Consider the following 19,712-nt stretch of genomic DNA (forward strand, 5'->3'; position numbering starts at 1 on the left):
TCGTGGATTATGATTGGCTGATCCGTAAAAGGACAGACAAACAATTATACTACTGGAGGATTGTAAGTAATTTCTAGAATTACATTCACTCTCTCTCTCTCTCTCTCTATAATTTATCTGTGTACAATGAAAATATATTACTTGAGATCAGCCTCGTCGAATCTCTGGTAGAGCCCCTCGTCTTAATATTCAGCGGCAGTTTTGCTAGAAAAGATCTTTACGTTTGTTATTATTATTAAGCGCTGCATTCAGTTGGGAAAATCGATCGTTTGAACAATCCGTTCAATTTACGACAGATCTAATATTTCAGATGTGGACGAAGCCTTTTTGGACGATTTGTAAAACTCATAGATTGCAGGTTCTCTTCGTCACAGCTGAAACTTCCCAATTAATTACAGGCCCAGACAATCATCAATGATTCATACAGAGAACTCATTCTTCATTCACTCTGTAATAAAATGTTCACAAACCTGATTTCAGATGAACGGTTTATATTAAATCCTTTGTTGTACAGATTCCGTTTTCTGGTATTTTAAATCTCAAGAGATTTATTTTCACAGGTTTATTATTTCTTTATGTCTCCCACTAGCGGCACAAATTTCCCTTGTTCGCTTTAATGCGAAGAAGAGTACCCAAAAACTTCTTTAACAATCCGATTTTGGAAAAAGTTCCGTTCTCTCTCTCTCTCTATCCCAACTATAATAACCATGGAGCATACATATCTGTACCTCTGTTGTTCCAAAGAATAAACGTACTAGAAAATTACCTTGGCGTCGACTAGTTGTCGGCGCATATCTTACTAGAAAAATCTAATCCAATACTTTTCAAACGTAAATAAATATGGATGATTTGATTAATCATTATTAATTAGTGCGTGGTAGAGGGTAATTTTCCGTGGGGATATTACAGTCAGTTGTGTATAAGATGTGCTTTGAACCCTTTGACTCAGAGAGTGGCTAGACTAAATCAATATGAAAATGTTGAGAACACTCCTTTGAGATGGGGAGTTTCCCACATGGGGACTGAGCATGGCATCCTACCTTTTTCTGTTAACAAGGGATGCAGGCCCTGGTCTATGCAGTGCAATCACGCTTGTTGTTGGGCCAGACAAAGCATTACATAACTAATTTGAGTGTGGGACATACACTGGGATGTGCAGCAAGATTTGCAGCAAGTCTAACACAGTTTTATGATAGGATTGTGAGATGACTGGATATATCCTCTCACACAACACATTGCACCAAAAAGGTTTGGTGGCTCCTGGCTTCTGTCAGTGTATGCTGTTTTAGTTGTAGCCCAGTGTCTTGTCAGGTGAGTAGTTGTTGTAGGTCAGGATCTGTGGCCTGTTTATCAGAAGTAGATCAAAGCCAATTAAGTACAGGTGGCCACTGAGCGAGACAGATAGTCCATGACTCTATTTTCCACATCTCAGATGTGTCTGACATAAGTGGTAAATTGAAAGACCAGATCAAGCACCTTTGAGTGGTGTTAACAGAAAGGTTTTTGATCATGTCTGCAAGGGACTTGTAGTCAGTGTAAATGGTAAACGGTGTCCTTCAATGTCACATGGAAAGAGCAGATCACCTCATAGATGGCCAAGAAATCTCTATCAAAAGTCGAGCACTTTGTCTGAGTATTGGCCAACGTGCGAGAGAAGAAACAAAGTGGCTGTGTTATTTCAGTGACCTATTGTTGCAGTACAGCACCAGTTGTGCAGTCACTGGTGTCTGTGGTGATAACAAGGTGTGCACCCATTGATGAAAGGGTGAGAGTGACTGCCTGTGCAAGATCCAATTTAATGTTGTTAAAAGCCGTTTGCATTTCAGGTATCCACATCAGGCATTGTTTGCCAGTGGTGTTTTTGCCACAGAGTGGCTGATTTAGAGGCAAGAGTGTTTCAGCAGTGTGTGGAAGATGATGCTTGTAAAAATTTATGACTGTGAGGAAAGAAAGATCATGATAGACTGACGAGGTATGAGGCAGATTTGTTCCCTTTCTCCGGCGTGGGCTGTATTCCCTAAGTATCAACCAAATGTCCAATGGAGGTGACACACAATTGTCTTAGTTGGCATTTGTCATTATTAATTACAATGTCACATGGCACTAACTTGTCCAACATGTAGATGAATCTCGTGTTCATCGGGAGACTGTAAGAAAATTATCACGTCATGTAGATAAGCATAGCAGAAGGACATGTTAAATAGGAGGCTGTCAATAAACTTCTGCCATGTCTGGGCTGCGTTTTCTTAAACCATATGACATAAAGAAAAATTTGACCAGACCAAATGGCATGATTATTGGAGTTTTTGGTATATCCTCGTCAGCCATAGGAATCTATAAATAGGTCTTTTTACAGTCAACAACGCTGAATATAGTGGCACAAGCAAGTTATTGGGTGAAGTACAGTAAGTTCAGTGCAAGGTAGCTGTCTATTACAGTCCAGGCATTTAGGTATCTATAACTGCCACACAGTCACCAAGTATTATCCTTTTTGAGGATAAGCTTGATAGGAGAAGCCCGGGCATTGTCAGATGGCCGTACAATACTAGCAATCATGAGTTCATTCATGGTGGCTTTTGCCACTTTTAGTTTGTGGGTAAGTAGGTGGCAGGGGCAATGACAGGCCAGAGATGGTGTTGATGCAATGAACTGCCCTGTAATGGACAGTAAAATGAACTGTGGCTGGATGTGCTGGCATGCAGTGGGGGCCAAGGGCACAGCAATAGGAATTATTGTAACACCATTGTCAATGAACAATCTGGTCACAGATGCACTGCCAATAACACTGGGTGTGGTCAGGCAAGCACAGTTAGGTAATGGCAATTGAATGACCTGTTTTGAGGCTGACATAATGTTCTCATCCAATGTAGATGTTGCAGAACAATGAGTTAGTGTTGAGCCATTTGAAGCTTACTAGAGGTCTTGGCAATGTGTGAGTGGAGAAGATTGTTGGTTTCTCGCATATCTGAGTTGGAATACCGGAGTTTGGAGTGTATGGCAGATGTCATGTGGAGCTCATTGAGAAGCGTCAGACATTTGAAGATAAGATCAAGAGGTGACTTTGAGACTGCAAAGTAGGAAATTGTTTCACATCATTGGTAGGAAGGAAGTCACTGATGTTGCTGCTGCTGGCCATTGGCCATCGTGGTGCAGGGGCAGAATGTGGTTCAGGTCATGCAGTAAACAGTAGTGTCTGAGGATGTCAGCTCCTAAGATGAGGTTCGGTGTTTCAGCCACCAAGAATGTCCAGGGCAGAGGTGTATGGTTGTTGAGATGGGAGAGATGGAGGCAGTGTCATCCAACGGTATCAAGGAGCCATTAGCTTTGCTCAATTGCATCGGCAAAGGTGAAAGTGTAGTGTGAGCGAGAGATGGTGAAATCGTGTTGATGTTGGCTCCAGTGTCAACTAAAAGGTAAGAATCATAAGCAAAGAATCAAGAGCCATCCTGTCATAGATCAGACCTGCAGATGCTATCATGAAGTGGTGATTTGTGACGACTTGAAGAGGCCATGCAACCTGGTGCATTGGTATCAGGCTACGAGAGCAGTTTGGGTATGAGCATGGCTGTCCACAATGTAGTGCACTGGTGGTGAAGCAAGTGTGGAACCAGCAAAGGCAGTGTGCATAGGTGGGTATAGGGCCCAGCCAACTCATGTTGTTTTGACTGGCTGGCACGGGTTGGTGACTGGGCAAAGGTGTACTGGTGGTAGCCTGCACTGTAGGCGTTTGTTTATGTTCATCATCTGAGAGATTGCACAGAATAGCAGTAGGTGCTAGCTCAGCAAGATTCAGTGAGTCCCAGTAGACATTGGCTGGCTGGCATCTGCGTGGCAGAAGGTGTGCAGTAGTGGCTGGGAATGCAGGTGGGGTGTCAGCTAGGCTTGGCCGCAGTTGTGTGTTATTGTCAGCTTAGGTGGGGATGCTGTCGGCTGTAGCACGGTCACAATGAGAATTAATCAAGGAGCGGTGTTGTGTTAGTGCTAGCATTCTTTCAGCCAGGCATAGTTTGAAAGCCACTGGAGCATCGCTGTTTGAATGCTCTCTGGCAGTTTTAATAGCCATGAAGTCAACAGGGCACAATCCAGGAGTAGGCTCACATCAATTTGCTGGTTAAGTTTGTGCCACAACAGAGAAGGCATACTGTGACAGAGTGAGGTTTCACTTATCATTAAATGAAGTTATAGCTCTGGCAAGCAGGATAGGCATTGAAGCAGAAGTGCCTTGACAGTCTCACACTTAATTATTTGTGAGTGCACATCAAGCAGAAAGTCACTAATGATATTTATCACTGAGGTGGTTGAGAAGTACTAAAAATTTGTCATTGTCCTCAGTTACACCTGTAGACTGCATTATTCCCTCACTAGCCACTAAGTGTAGACGATCCATGTTCAATGGTTGGAGTTTTGGCTGGGAACATGTGGAAAGGTAAGGGTCATAGTTATGTGGGCCTCATACCATCATGAGATGAGCGTTGCTCAGTATAGTAGACAGGGCAGGAGCGGAGGGATCACAGAGCATTATGCTGTGTTAAAGATAGGTGTGGCACAGTAGGCACAGCAGGTGTGGAAGCATCAGAGAGTCACATGTCATCAAGTGGTGAAGAGAAACATGGTACAGCAGGTGCAGCAGTGTGGAAGCATTGGGATGGAGCACATATGATGAGACACAGGTATGCACAGCAGGTTGACTCGAATCTAGCATAAAGGTGGATGTGACTCGTAGTATGTGGTGATTAGAGATGATCCACAGAAGCTTTCCAATAGGACATTCGAGTCCTTCCATGGGCATGGGTTTGTGTGTTGTCCTTAGCATAATTTAGTTTAAGTTACATTAAGTAGTGTGTAAGCCTAGGGACTGATGATTTCAGCAATCTGGTCCCTTAGAACTTACCACAGATTTCCTAAATTTCCACAGAAGCTTCTAACGTTTTGACAACATATGAAGCTGTGCGAAACTGGATTGCATTTGAAGTTCATACCTGCCTTTCATCAGTTGACTTACTTGATGCATCTAGCCAATCCGCTTCTCTGGATAATCAGCTAGCTCAGTCTTCCAAAACTTCTTCTCCGAAGACTCTCACTGGTTATAGGAATTTAAAAGAGACTACTTTTGATATAACTGGTTACTCGTCAAATATTTTCAGTTCAATCACAATATATTTTCAACAATCACAAAAAACAACTTTGCCATTTCTCATGTAAACATTTAAACTTGTGCAGGTCAACTTAGTCATCAAACACTAGAATTCATTAAACACTGTTTAGTGTCCAAATCATTTTTGAACATGACATACATCTTGCTTCGTTCAGAGCTAAGACATGAAGTAAAATTCTGTGGTGAACTGTTCATTTTTCTTTTTTACAATAATCACAGTAGCAAAAACCATGGAATACTACACAGACACTCCTTGTCCTTTTCGTACAGCTTCCAAGGTGCAACCGGCAAACACTTGTCAGTGCCACTTGTCTGACACAGCTCCTGTCTTCCCGCAATAAATGTCAATTCTGCACTCACAGACATGTGTTGCACAGTAAATAGGCTCTCTCTCATACTTGTCTTTAAAATATCGTGTGTTTGAGGTGGCAAGAGGTTGAGTGGTTCCAGAATTTACGTGTAAATTCTCGAAGCACTACATATCCCCTCCTCAGATCAAATACGCGATATTTTATACATAACCATTATGTACATTAATATCGTACCTAGTAGCAATCCACATTTCAAAAGTAATCAGTACGCTTCTGATTGTTGTTTTCCAATAATTCTTTACTCTACTTTGTTTTTAGAACATAAGCCTCTATTTATGATTTCATTCCACATTACTCTTATTTATAAATGGTGAGGACTCTCTCTTCAGCTCCAGTCGTAAATTCCAGGTCTCATGGACACTTAAACATTTCATCCTTTATTCTAATTTTTTGTACTATTTTTTCCTCAGTACCGACTATTACCATTATTTATCACCGTCTGCAATCATGAGGGACTCAGTGAAAAATTAATGTGTTCTTTCCGACATTCACAAAACCTAACAATGCTAGTAGTATATAGAATACAAACTTACCAGAATAATTCCTACAAAATGTGTGACTTCTGTCACGATACTGTCCTTTACCCCTTGAATGAGTTATCAAGCATGATGTTGTTAATTTACACTGCCAGTCTTCTGAACACCAATCATTAGAAGAAAATCTGAAATATCTTGAGGTAATTCCAAATGTTCACTGATGATATCTCTGCACTCATTGACATCACACTCTTGCGTCTCTAGAAGTTCACTGAATGGAGGGAATGAGAAAAGTTAGTAATGGGAGCATCCAAGCAACAGCTACATAGTTGTTTCTTTTCCAAGAAGCCCCTTAAGGCATCATTGGTATCCATTACTGTATTATATCTGCCTTGCAGTCTGCAAGGTGTGCTGGGGAATATATAAAGCTTTTGTCAGTGAATAAATGATGCTCAGCTTTCCTTTGACTCTAAAGAAATAGATCTGCCTCTGATTTCAAGCTGTTGCTTAAGTATGCGATGTTCCGCCCACTGCATACCAATTACATCAGCGATAGCCAATCAGTCATAAAGGACATCAAATGGTTTTTACAATAAAGTATATATAAAAAGGTCACACAAAAGCTAACAACAGATGAAGAAACAGGTGCCTTATATTATATAAAGTAACTGCTATACACAGTGTTACATCAACCTGCAATAAAAATATGTATGAAATAGTTAGCCAACCACAATTTGTTGTGAGAACATCAATAGCCATCTGTGGGTATTTACTGTAAATTCGTAGACTGTCTGACAGCAATGATGGTTGTTAGGTGATGCTAAAGGTTCCCATGGAGACAGCATGGACATATCATTATGTGCCATCCATCAGGAGAAGATCTGAGAGCTGTAACAGTGGCTGGAAATTGCACACATACTGGCATGCAGATTTATTACGAGATGTACCTGAAGTGTGTTCCTCATAACAAGTAGTGAAGTCCCTACCTGTCTGGCCAATGTACTATTTGTCATGATCTTTACATAATATTTTACAAACACTGGACTTAAGATAGGCATTATTGCAGTTTCCAGGTGTATGTTTCAGCCTACTCTGCAAAAGGTTATTAGTAGAAAAGGCTATTGTTGAATTGGTGTTCTTTCATGACTGTAAACAACTTCAGTCACAGAATTGTTTAACTTTTGACTGCTTATGCAATTGTTTTATGTTTATGTCTATTCCGAAGGATCCATGATACATTACACTGTACTGGTGTAACCTATATTTCTGTACACTGGACATTTTGTATGCCTATTTTGTGGAATGACTGTAAGCAATAATATTCACAGATTTTTAAACTTCTGTTTTCTTTTTCTCATTGTTTTATGTTTTTGACTGCCTTGATGGGTAAATGAGGCTTTGTGCCATCATATTTTGATTTAGCTTACCTATTTTTTTCCTTTTTGTTAATGTCATCCGGGGGATTTGACACATATTATGACAGTCATCTTGCTTACATACCAACAGTTGGTAACAACTAGTCAATGTCGCAGCTTTGCAATCGGCCCTGTGAAATGAACACATGGTCACCTCCATGCTGCTTCGATGATAAATAGTGGCATTGATCAAGCAGTTGTTTCACTGGCGTTACAACTTGAGAAAAATATGCAATCATTTGTATGCATTTCTACATGTTGGCCTGTATCCAAGTATGTGTGTGACTTCAAGCATCAGATCTTCTCCTGTTGGACGGCACATATTGACATGACCATGCCGTCTCCATCGGAACCTTTGGCATCACCTAATCACCATTTCTGCTGCCATACATTCCATGAGTTTACAGTAAATAATTATCAGATACAGAGGTGTTATAAATCCTTGCCTTTCTCTGATCTCAGTAGTACTCACCAACACCGTTTTAAGGCGCCTGTCCTGCAGTTTAATAAGGAATTGTAATGATAATGAAACTTGTTTGTCTCATTTACACAAGCCATCATGAGAGCTGAATATCATAGGAACTGCAAGAAAATTAGCTCTTTGATCACTAATATTCCTTTTAAATTTGTTTCACAGTTATCTGTACTACCACCAAAGAGAATGAAGTTACATACAAGTTTCAGTTACCTTGTAGGCTGAGAGCCGATGGTGATCCTTGTAACCCTATTAGACATATGGAAGAGACAGAAATACCAACAAATGTCATTAGGTATACATCCAGTGAAGGTGCTGCTAGTAAGGAAAACACAGCAGCTCTGGCTAATACATCACATGAGATCAGCTATCATATCAGTTTAAGACTATGCAGTCATGAGCTCGTTCACACTTTCTGCTACTCAGCTGATGCCATATTCTGATCTAACCAGTGCTTCTCTAAATGGTGACTCTATATTCATGAACTCTGGCAGTTTGTGCAGTGACCTTAATATATGCAAGTTAACCATGCCTGTGTGTAAGATTACTTATGCTATACTGATTCAAGGGGCAAAAAGAGAAGCAGTCGTTGGGAAGGGAGTGAGACAGGGTAGTTGCCTATCCCTGATGTTATTCAATGTGTATATTGAGCAAGCAGTAAAGGAAACAAAAGAAAAATTTGGAGTGGAATTAAAATCCATGGAGATGAAATACAAACTTTGAGATCTGCTGATGACATTTTAATTCTGTCAGAGACAGAAAAGGACCTGGAAGAGCAGTTGAATGGAATGGACAGTGTCTTCAAAGGAGGATATAAGATGAACAGCAACAAATTAAAATCCATGGAGATGAAATACAAACTTTGAGATCTGCTGATGACATTTTAATTCTGTCAGAGACAGAAAAGGACCTGGAAGAGCAGTTGAATGGAATGGACAGTGTCTTCAAAGGAGGATATAAGATGAACAGCAACAAATTAAAATCCATGGAGATGAAATACAAACTTTGAGATCTGCTGATGACATTTTAATTCTGTCAGAGACAGAAAAGGACCTGGAAGAGCAGTTGGATGGAACGGACAGTGTCTTCAAAGGAGGATATAAGATGAACAGCAACAAAAACAGAACAAGGATAATGGAATGTAGTCTAATTAAATCAGGTGATGCTGAGAGAATTAGATTAGGAAATGAGACACTTCAAGTAGTAGATGAGTTTTGCTATTTGGACAGCAAAATAACTGATGATGGTTGAAGTTGAGAGGATATAAATTGTAGACTGGCAATGGCCACAAAAGCGTTTCTAAAGAAGAGAAATTTGTTAGCACCAAGTATAGATTTAAGTCTCAGGAAGTCTTTCCTAAAAGTATTTGTATGGAGTTTAGCCATGTATGGATGTGAAACATGGACAATAAATAGTTTCAACAAGAAAAGAATAGAAGCTTTAAAAATGTGGTGCTACAGAAGAATTCTGAGGATTAGATGGATAGATAACGTAACTGATGAGGAGGTTCTGAATAGAACTGGGGAGAAGAGGAATTCGTGGCACAGCTTGACTAGAAGAAGGGATCAGTTGGTAGGACATGTTCTGAGGCATTGAGGGATCACCAATTTAGTGCTGGAGGGCAGCGTGGAGGGTAAAAATTGTAGAGGGAGACCAAGACATGAATACACTAAGCAGATACAGAAGGATGTAGGGTGCAGTAGTTACTTGGAGATGAAGAAGCTTGCACAGGATAGAGTAGCGTGGAGAGCTGCATCAAACCAGTCTCTGGACTGAAGATCACAACAACAACAACAATACTGATTTAGCCAAATGAGCTAACTAACTGTTATTGCAGTTTCCACCATTGTCTATCAATATTGCTGTATCTGTGTTACCTCACAGCAAATAGTCTATATATCATATTCACAGTAAATTAGTGGTACAAATTCTTAAATTTTTTATTTGTCAGGACAATTATTTTATTCTAGTCTAAACTTATTGGCTTTTGTTTCATTTTGCATTGTACTTATATGTGTGTAATAAATAACAATTTATTACATAGTAGATATAGTCACAAAAATAATATTTACTGTAAAAAATGGTAAATTAGAAACATGTACATTATTAAAGTAAGGCAGGCAGAGGAAAATTCTATAGAAATATTCATTAGAGTTTGACAAAACTTACATACAGCTATTTTCTAATAGGTGCTGACTGCACTCCAGTAAAACACCTTACGTTAAAGAAGCAAGGAACTACAGAGAAATACAAATCAAAACTTACAGACTGTTCCAACACTCTTTAAGTTACTGGAATTTGTAGTAAATACTTCAATTTTTAACTGTTGGATTACAAAAATAAGTGAGAATATGGTACCACACTGAAAATTTTGATAAGCTACCACTGGTAGGAATATTGAGAATCTTGAATCTTCACTCTAAGAGCTTGGATGATATGGACTTAGGATGTGGGACTGGCAATTGACACTGATCACATAATATAATCAGAAGTATTTCTAAAATCTCACAATTTGTGAACTCAAAAGAGGCTGGGAGTTGTTTGCAATTACTGGATCTACTTGTTATTACTAAAATTAGTATTATTATTGTCATTATTTCTTGGAAAACTCTTTTATCCACCCCATTTAAATGTATTAGAGAGTTCATACAAATTTTTCCACATTTCACTCCTCTCTTGTAGATCATATCACCTGATAAATTTAGTGATACTTTCTGACTAATTTTGTAGTACAATATTTTAGTGCAACAAATTTTTATTTTTATTTGAGCACTTAATGCATTTCCTAACTTAACATTGTTTTTTTCTGTATTTAGTAAGTTCACACTTCTTACAAGAAATATGACTGCATAAAACTGGGAGCAATGACAATATTTTATGAAGATGAATTCTCTTAATAACATTTTTTAAACTTCTTTTTCTAATAATTGGTAAGCTGTTGTCAACTTACTACCAGTGTACTATTATTACCAGCAAATAACAATCTTATCTTTCATAAAATAACAAGATAGTCCATGAGACAAACAAAAAACTACTGGAATGCCCACAGAACAACAGTCGTAGCAGATGTGAAGTAAAGACTACAAATGTGCTCATTTTCCTGGGGAAATACCACATTCGTGAAAGATTTATTAATAAAAGATTAGATTTCTAAGCTAGATCTGGGTCTTTGTTTGCTAATGATGTGGGCAAATGATCTTCCACTTACACTGGCAGAAAATGTAATTTTTTTTTTCTTTTGATGATAATGTAAGCTTGAGAGTAATAAGTAATACAAATGTTTTTACTGAAAAGACAGCAAATGTAATATTTAAAATAGGCAAAAAGGCAAAGACCATCAGAAATCCCAGTATAACACAGGTGATGTTGAATTTAATTGATGAAAAAAGGAATGTGGCAAATGTGGCACATTGACAGAAAGTGGAAAATGGTAAAGCAAGAATGGTTAGTGGGCCAATGAAAGGCTGTAGAAGCATATATGACTAGATGCCACCTTTTGGATAATTAAAAGAGACCTTTGAAGAAAAGAGAAACAGTTGTATGAATGTATAATCCAGTACTAAGTAAAGGCAGGAAACTTGAATGGTGGAAGGCAATTCCGAAGGACTATTCAGGGAAACTGAAATTAGAGACAGTGCAATTGAAAAGTAGAGGAAATAGAAAAGATGGACTGAGAGATATGCTACTAATAGAGGAATCTGACAGAGCACTGAAAGACTTAAGCTGAAACAAGGCCCCTGTAGTTGGTGACATTCCATCAGATTTATTGAGATGCTTCGGAGGAACAGCACCTACCACTTACAGAAGAATATACAAAATCAGAATAGAAAAGGCAGATTTGATCAGGTCTAAATATTACCAAGCTATTAGTCTAATAAGTTATACTTGCAAAATACTAATACAATTACTTATGGAAGAATGGAAAAACTATAGAAGGAGATCTTAGGAAGACCAGTTTGAGTTTTTGAGGAAAGTAGCAACATATGAGGCAATGCTGACCCTAAGCCTTATCTGAGAAGGTGGCCTGAAATCATTCAAATTAGATCAGGCAACCTGAGAGAATTAGATTAGGAAATGAAAAACTTTAAAGTAGAAGATGAGCTTTTGCTATTTGGGCAACAAAATATGTGACTTCCTGGTAGATTAAACTGTATGCCAGACCAAGACTTAGACTTGGGAACTTTGCCTTTTGCAGGCAAGTGCTCTACCAACTGAGTTACCCAAGCATGATCCACAACCTATTGTCACCAGTACCTCGTCATCTACATTCCAAACTTCATGGACATTTTCCTGCAAAACTTGTGGGACTTACACTCCTGGAAGAAAGCAGGGACATGCCTTAGCTACAACCTGGGGAAGGTTTCCAGAATGAAGTTTTCACTCTGTATGTTGTATGGCCTTCTGTGAACCATTCTGCACACATCCATTGCACTGCTGAAACATTTTGTCCCACATGAGCAGCAGTTTCAAACATGGATGCACCACATTATCTCATGGCAATAATGCACCCTCTTCCAAACTCACTGATTTGATGGTACAGTTTGTGCATGGTTCAAATGCTAATCATTTTTGTAGAACATACTAATGTACATATCATGTGAATATGAACATTCCATCTCTAATTGTTCAAGGTGTTCTGTTTCTTCTGAACATGAGTGTATTAATAGATAAAGGCAGTCATTGTGAGGAACTTCTGAGAACTATGCTAACAACAAATTACAATTAGTCCTAATCTACTTACACAAATTTTTGTAGTAATTCTTTGTAAATTAAATACTATTACAAAGAAATATACTTTTAAAAAGGGCAGTGCTCTTGCTCTTACACTACTCAGTTTCTGAAAGTCTGTTTAATATGAACCTGAGTACTACCATAAATGTAATTCATTTCTCTGAATGTGTATTTTTTAATACATTGAAGGGAGTGACCAATAAGCTACTCTTTTACTTTGTTTTCCAATTTTATGCTTAATGTTTACCAGCAACCTGTTGTAGACTTTCACACTAGGATATAATACTCCATTATGAACCTTAGAGAAGGATTGAGTCTATAAGAAAAAAAATATTTACTTCCAGTATCATGGTAGTGAACTTCACAGTTCTTCCTAAATGCACTCTTATAATTAACCACATATATCTTTAAGAGGTGAATACATCTGAGCGTCAGAATCCCGATCAACTTTACTCAATATCTGCACTTAATGCAGAATAAATATCTCCTTGACATTAGCTGCTTTTTCCAAGAAGATTAGAACAGTAAAGAATGACAGCTGCAGATTAACAAAATAAGAAGCTTTGCAAGTTCAAAGCAATAACATTTTCAAGTTACGGTGCTACCTTATTTTATTTTCCATCTGAATGCCAGGAACTTCTTACATGCAGTTTTATTTAGTCTGTGCCCATTGATCTCCACTATTGTACCTGTACTTTATTTCTACTTGTTTGTAACTGTATTACACAAGTCTTTGTAAGATTAAAGGCTCAAGCAAATTGCTGTGAACGAGCTGCAAGCCTTTTCCAGTATTTTCCTGACAGTATCTGGCACGGACATGCATGAAAGCTTCGTCAGTACACTTCAGTCATCAGCAAGTAACACAATTTCTGAAGAGTGCTCCAGTAACCCTGGTAATCATTTATGTGAGGAAAGAAAAGGGGCAGGTCTAGCACTGAATCTTGCAGTTCGCCATATTTATTGTTTGTCCACTTTGAATTTAGTTTTATCCCTGCCATATCATTTGATAAACTGACCAACATATGTTATGATATTATGATTTGATCCCATCAATGAACATTTTTGTTTCCCTAGTAGAATTTTATGATTTATATCATAGGTGTTGATTCTTATTTGACAAAACATCACAACAAGGAGTGTAAGTACAGTCACATGGGCTCTCTTCCCTTTCCTACAAGCCGAGCCCCACTCCACTTCATTCCCAAATAAAAAAAAAATGTTGCCCAGACAACGTCTTTCACAGCCAGCACATCCCCCCCCCCCCCTCTCCCCCCGTCCCACCGCCCTCCACCTTTCTCTCGTGCACACATACTCACATGCGCACTGTACCATTTTCATTTGCCTAGTAGAATTAGGATTGTATTTTGACCAAGACATAAACTGGAGAGACCGTGTAACTAATCCTTCCCAGAAACCTAGTTGTGCACATTTTGTTCTAAGAATTATTTTTAAAGTTTGTCCCCCAAGTGGCACTAGAATGATTTACTTTGGTTATTTCCAGTCCATTGTGGCTTATGGAATAGTTTTCTGTGGTAAAATTAATAGTTAATAAAATGAAACTTTTACTTTACATAAAAGGCTGATTTGGACCTTGTCACACAGCTTGGCTGGGGCTCTCACAAGCCACTATTTAAGAAGTATTACTTGCTAACTGTTCTCTCCTTGTCCATATACAACCATCCCCCATTTCCACAGTTATAATATTTGAAATTCACAGGTCCCTCAATACAGAAAAGTTAGAACAATCCACACTCAAAGATACGTGAGCCACTTTGGTGCCATTCTTTACAATGCACTGTCAACAAACATAAAGTAGTTGGAGATGGAAGTGACTTTTAGATTAGAGTTAAAATCATTTCTTGTTGAGGAGTGTTTCTGCAATGTAAATTAATATATTAGTTTATACAATCACTAGGATCTCATTCATTCTTGGATTCTTTTGATTCTGTTAACTGATGTACCATTGGTGTTGTGTTTGTTTTTGTAAAGAATATTTCTGTTGTTGGTTTTCTGTTTCCTGTGTTACAGATGCAGTGCAACATACCTCTGGTCGGAAATGCTCTGATACTAACCTAATTGTGATGTTTGTAGTGTAAGCAGATTTTTGTGTGTTCACACTTTCCACCTTTTGGCAGTGCTATATAATGTGCTCTTGCTTTTCATTTTTAAAAGATGTGTTTTAAATCAAAGATTCATATTTTACCTACATCATTGATTGACTAATTGGGCAGCCCGCATCTCGTGGTCGTGCGGTAGCGTTCTCGCTTCCCACGCCCGGGTTCCCGGGTTCGATTCCCGGCGGGGTCAGGGATTTTCTCTGCCTTGTGATGGCTGGGTGTTGTGTGCTGTCCTTAGGTTAGTTAGGTTTAAGTAGTTCTAAGTTCTAGGGGACTGATGACCATAGATGTTAAGTTCCACAGTGCTCAGAGCCATTTGAACCATCTTTGACTAATTGGGCATTTTGTATTTTTCTTCAGTGTTATGCAATTTGTTCATGTGTTTTCACTTTCTCAGTAGTGTTTTTATTTTTAAAATTTCTTTTTCATTTATTCACTTGTTATAAATGAAAAGCACCAGTTTGATTTTGTTCTACAATATTACTTTTATTTTTGTTTACTGGTATTTGGCTTCCAATGCCGTCTTCAGACATTTACTGAGTATTGTTACCAAAGAAGTCACTCACAATGTAGATGATGTGTTTTGTGATACCCCTTCCAGTCCTGTACCAAGTGAGGTGGCTACTCCACTGCTAATGTACTGGACTTATATTCAGGAGGACTAAGGTTTATTCCCTGTCCGGCCATTCTGACTTGGGTTTTCCATGGTTTCCCCTTGTCACTAAGGTGAATGCTGGAATGGAACTTTCATTAGACCTTGGCATTTTCGTGCCATATTCTCACCTTATCCTATTATATTTTGTCAGTGTTTTATATGTATATATTATCTCTGTAGGTTTCTGAAATGTCTGTTACTATTGTACTAAATGGTCTATGGATGAATAAATAAATAAAAATAAACTGCTCCTGCCACTCTCTTCCCACTTTAGACAAATAATGAAATAAGAAATTAGAACTTAAACAGTGTATTTTAAAAATATAAGTGAAGCACAATATAAATTTAAAATTTTTTCCCAATTTATCCATGCCATGGAAAAAATTAATGCTTTTCTACTTTTGTGTGGGTTGTTATTTTTGTAATGTTATCTGTATGATCTCTGCTACTCCAGCCAATGAAGGAAAATCAGGGGAAAAATTTGTGTATTCACAGTTTTTGCACAGTGGCAGTGGGGGATGTAATGAATAACATACTGAAAATACTATCTGCAGTGGGATGAGCATGGAGGCTGGGTGCGTTTAGGTCACTTTTAAAAATTTTTCTTGACTCCCTTAAAAACTACATCTTCTAGCAAAAATGTTTCCCAGAACAAAATTAAACTACACTAAATTTACTACAGAAAAGGTCTTGTTCATTTATTCTCTAGGAGAAATAATTTATGCGTTGCAGGGCACCGTAAAACCACAGGTTACCAAAAGTAGTGTTTTAATTGTATGGAATTAACGTGTAGTGTTATGTAACATGGGTTAAGAATGATTATTAAATGTTGGTACCACATCTAAGTGCCGTAGTACTGTATTAAGGCATAAATGGTGCCATGACAGTGCAACAGGGTGGGGTGGGAAGGTGGGGGTGGACATTAGCAGCATGACAGACGGTATTTTGCTGGATTGTGGTCATGCACTTCCTTCACAATTCTGTAAACCCCTCCTTCACAATTCTGTAAACTGAAGAGTGAGCAGGCAATCCACCATTCTTTTACCAAACTATGTCACAAAAAGCTACAACAGAGTATTTCACAAAGTTATACTGACCCTTCCTTAGTTCACATTATGAATCATGGTGATGCAATGTGCAGACTTTCCTGAGGGGGGATGTTTATTTTCCACAAGGCTTGTTCACACTAAATCGAATACATATATGAATTAAAAACAATACTAAAGCAAGAAACACATGGAGAGAATCTGCATAAATCTCTGCATGCTGTTCTGCAAAGCCAAAGGGAAATTGGTTCTTAGTCATCCTGTAAAGCAGCTGTAGTGTTCTTCCAGGAAAGGCAGCTTCCCCCGCAATACGTGCTGTTAATTTTTAAGTTCACAGATAGCATATACACCCCAGCATTTCCTGGCTATTTCTCTCAAGTCAATAGACAAAATAACTTTGTTAAGGTTACGTTTATAAAGTTGAATTATATTCAGTTTATTAAATGAGTGGTGAATTGCAATTGTTAAATAAGCTGTTATGTAAAAAAGCTCAACAACTGGAGCTGTCAACTGTCTACCACACAGATGAGCCTCCCCAACTGTAACATGGTGTCACTATGTATTCGACAATGTTGATTTCTTTGCCTTGCTGTCAATGGTTGGAATACTTTTTGGAGCTTGAGGGCTTCCAATGCATCATCTACTCTTGCTTCAGCTCTCCCAACATCTGAAGAGGCCCGAAGGCTTAAATGGCTCCCTCTGTAACTGATGTTGGTCACCAAGACGTTGTGGACTTCAGATGTCTCTTTAACCACACCAGTTTTGCTCATGCAACAGAGAATCTATGGAGAAAAATATGGTATGGCCCTGTTTATGGTCAGTTTAAGAGTTACGCCTTTGACATAGTACTGTTTATGACAATTTAGTAGCTGATCATTCATATCTGATAAAGAGCCCTCATAATAAAGGTGAAATTCAGCTACTAAGTAATACAAAGATTTTGGTATCACACAGTGATTTATTGTGAGAATTGCTAAAGTACTACAAGACACAAATTATAATGGAATATAAATAAGAACATTGTAACTTGGGTAATGAGATGTTGGCTGGAGTGGGATCAACTATCAGGTTGTAGAGGCCTACAAATGTTATGTATGCCATAACAAGTTACCCCTGACTATTACGATCAATATCGATCAGGAATGAGAACTGTTGATACAGATCACACATGCAAATTGTGGCTGTTTATAGTGACAACGCGACAGCGTAAGCTGGGAGGGATGAAATCAGCTAGATTACTCTGCCGGTGCTGCGAATACATTACTACCTGCAAGACTGGCCACGCGCCGACAGCTCGGAGCCCAGGTATGATGTTGCAGTTACGCTTGTGGGTAAAGGCCAGACCAAAACAGTACGAGCGCTAAACAAACAATAACGACTGTTGCCACCAAGTGGTAACAGATAGCTCTATCCGGACTACCGTGAAAGTAATACTTCTGACTCTTTCGATCATCTTCACTCTGGCGGATCAGAAGTGAAGAACTCTAACATTGGCTCTGGTGATACAGAAGCGAAACACGACCCATCTCTCCGGCATTCCAGAAGCGAATCCCGTCAACTCCTCACTTCACCTTCACACCAAAAGATTAGAGCCTTGTCCACAATGCGCAGAATAATCTCCAATCGTGGAAGGACACAGAAACAGCTGCCAATCATACTCTTACATTCTGCCGCTTCCTTCCTCTACAAATTTTCCTCCCATCGTCGGTTGTCCCACCAAATCTGGAGAGCGCTCTTTAGCGTCAGCGTCTATGCGAAAGCATAGGCCTGAAAGTACTTCTGGCTGTTGGACGGCAGTGATCTACATGGGTGCCGTACTGTGAATCCCCGGTGGACGCACACCGACGTCGTCCGGTTGGCAAGTGGTAGGCCCCAGCGCACTAAAACGATAGGCGAGGCGCCAGCACCAACGCTCCCCACGCCCCAGACACTCAGCTCACATCGCTACAAAAGGTGAAAACGCCGTGCACCCCTGTGATGCAATGAGCAGCCCGTTTTCTTGTCACTGACACACATTTGTCCACGCATAATGAAGTGTGCAGTCCTGTCACCCAGTTACTATCTAAAGAAAACTGTCATTCCAGATTTCATTAGTCCAGCAACCGTAACTGGCAGTCACCACTCGGGAACTTAACACGAAAAAGTTGAATGAAAGCAAAAAAATGGCTGATGTTCGTATTCAATGCAGAGCGCTCTTTGACATGGGTAGAGGAGGTAAGTGATTTCCATATCCTTCCATCAGAATGATTCCCAAAGTAATCTTTCATTTTTTGACATAGAGTTTTCATGATTTATCCAGTTCACTGAATTTCCAGTTTTCATTTCCATTTTACTTTTCCCTACTTTTTTAAAAAGAATCATGATTCATCTAGTTCTGAGGAGCATTGTCGCAACCAACACTAGACTGTGTGACAGCGTTGTGCTACTGTCAAATAGATGGCTGGACTTCCAGCACATTAAAAACAAAATTGTTTTACTTTGTGGTACATGCAGCTGTACGTTTAACACATCCACACCAGAAAGTATCACTGCTATTTCTGCATTTAAATGGCTACAAAACAAATTTTAATAACTGTGATAAATTATTAAACACAGAATGGATCATTATGCCTAAATCAAGTATATAGCAGTATGTGTAATACCCACAGCGTCCTAGGGTCGTGAGAGCCCCTGGCAAGATTTAACTTTTGCGCCTCCCAAGTCTTGTTTTCTGGGAGAAAAACAATACAATAACTTTGAAATTGTGCCCTCCCTCCCCCCACCCCTCCACTGACCCCCTACGCCCCCTGTCAACCGCTACAGTCGCAGGTTCGAATCCTGCCTTGGGCATGGATGTGTATGATGTCCTTAGGTTAGTTAGGTTTAAGTAGTTCTAAGTTCTAGCGGAATGATGACCTCAGATGTTAAGTCCCATAGTGCTCAGAGCCATTTGAACCATTTTGTGGGTTGCGCCTCTGTAGTTACCTCCATAGTCCCTCACTGCATAACGGTGTATGCACATACATAATCACAATATGCACTACAACGAACTGTAAAACAGTCCGATTATAATTAGTTGATAATTGACAATTAATGAGTGGCAGCTGGTTTCCTCCAATCAGAACGCTAAACGATACGCCCGAATCGTTCGGCGTTGCCAAACTGCCACAATAATTGGTCATTTGACTTCCAATTCCTTGTCTGGGTTTCTTTCTTGATGTGTTTGGACCACGAATCTTGGGTCTGGCCCTTTTATTTCATGTGTCATCACACATGATAACCACATCAAAAG

The sequence above is a fragment of the Schistocerca nitens genome, chromosome 5 (assembly GCF_023898315.1).
Source record: "Schistocerca nitens isolate TAMUIC-IGC-003100 chromosome 5, iqSchNite1.1, whole genome shotgun sequence".
Lineage (NCBI taxonomy): Eukaryota > Metazoa > Arthropoda > Insecta > Orthoptera > Acrididae > Schistocerca > Schistocerca nitens.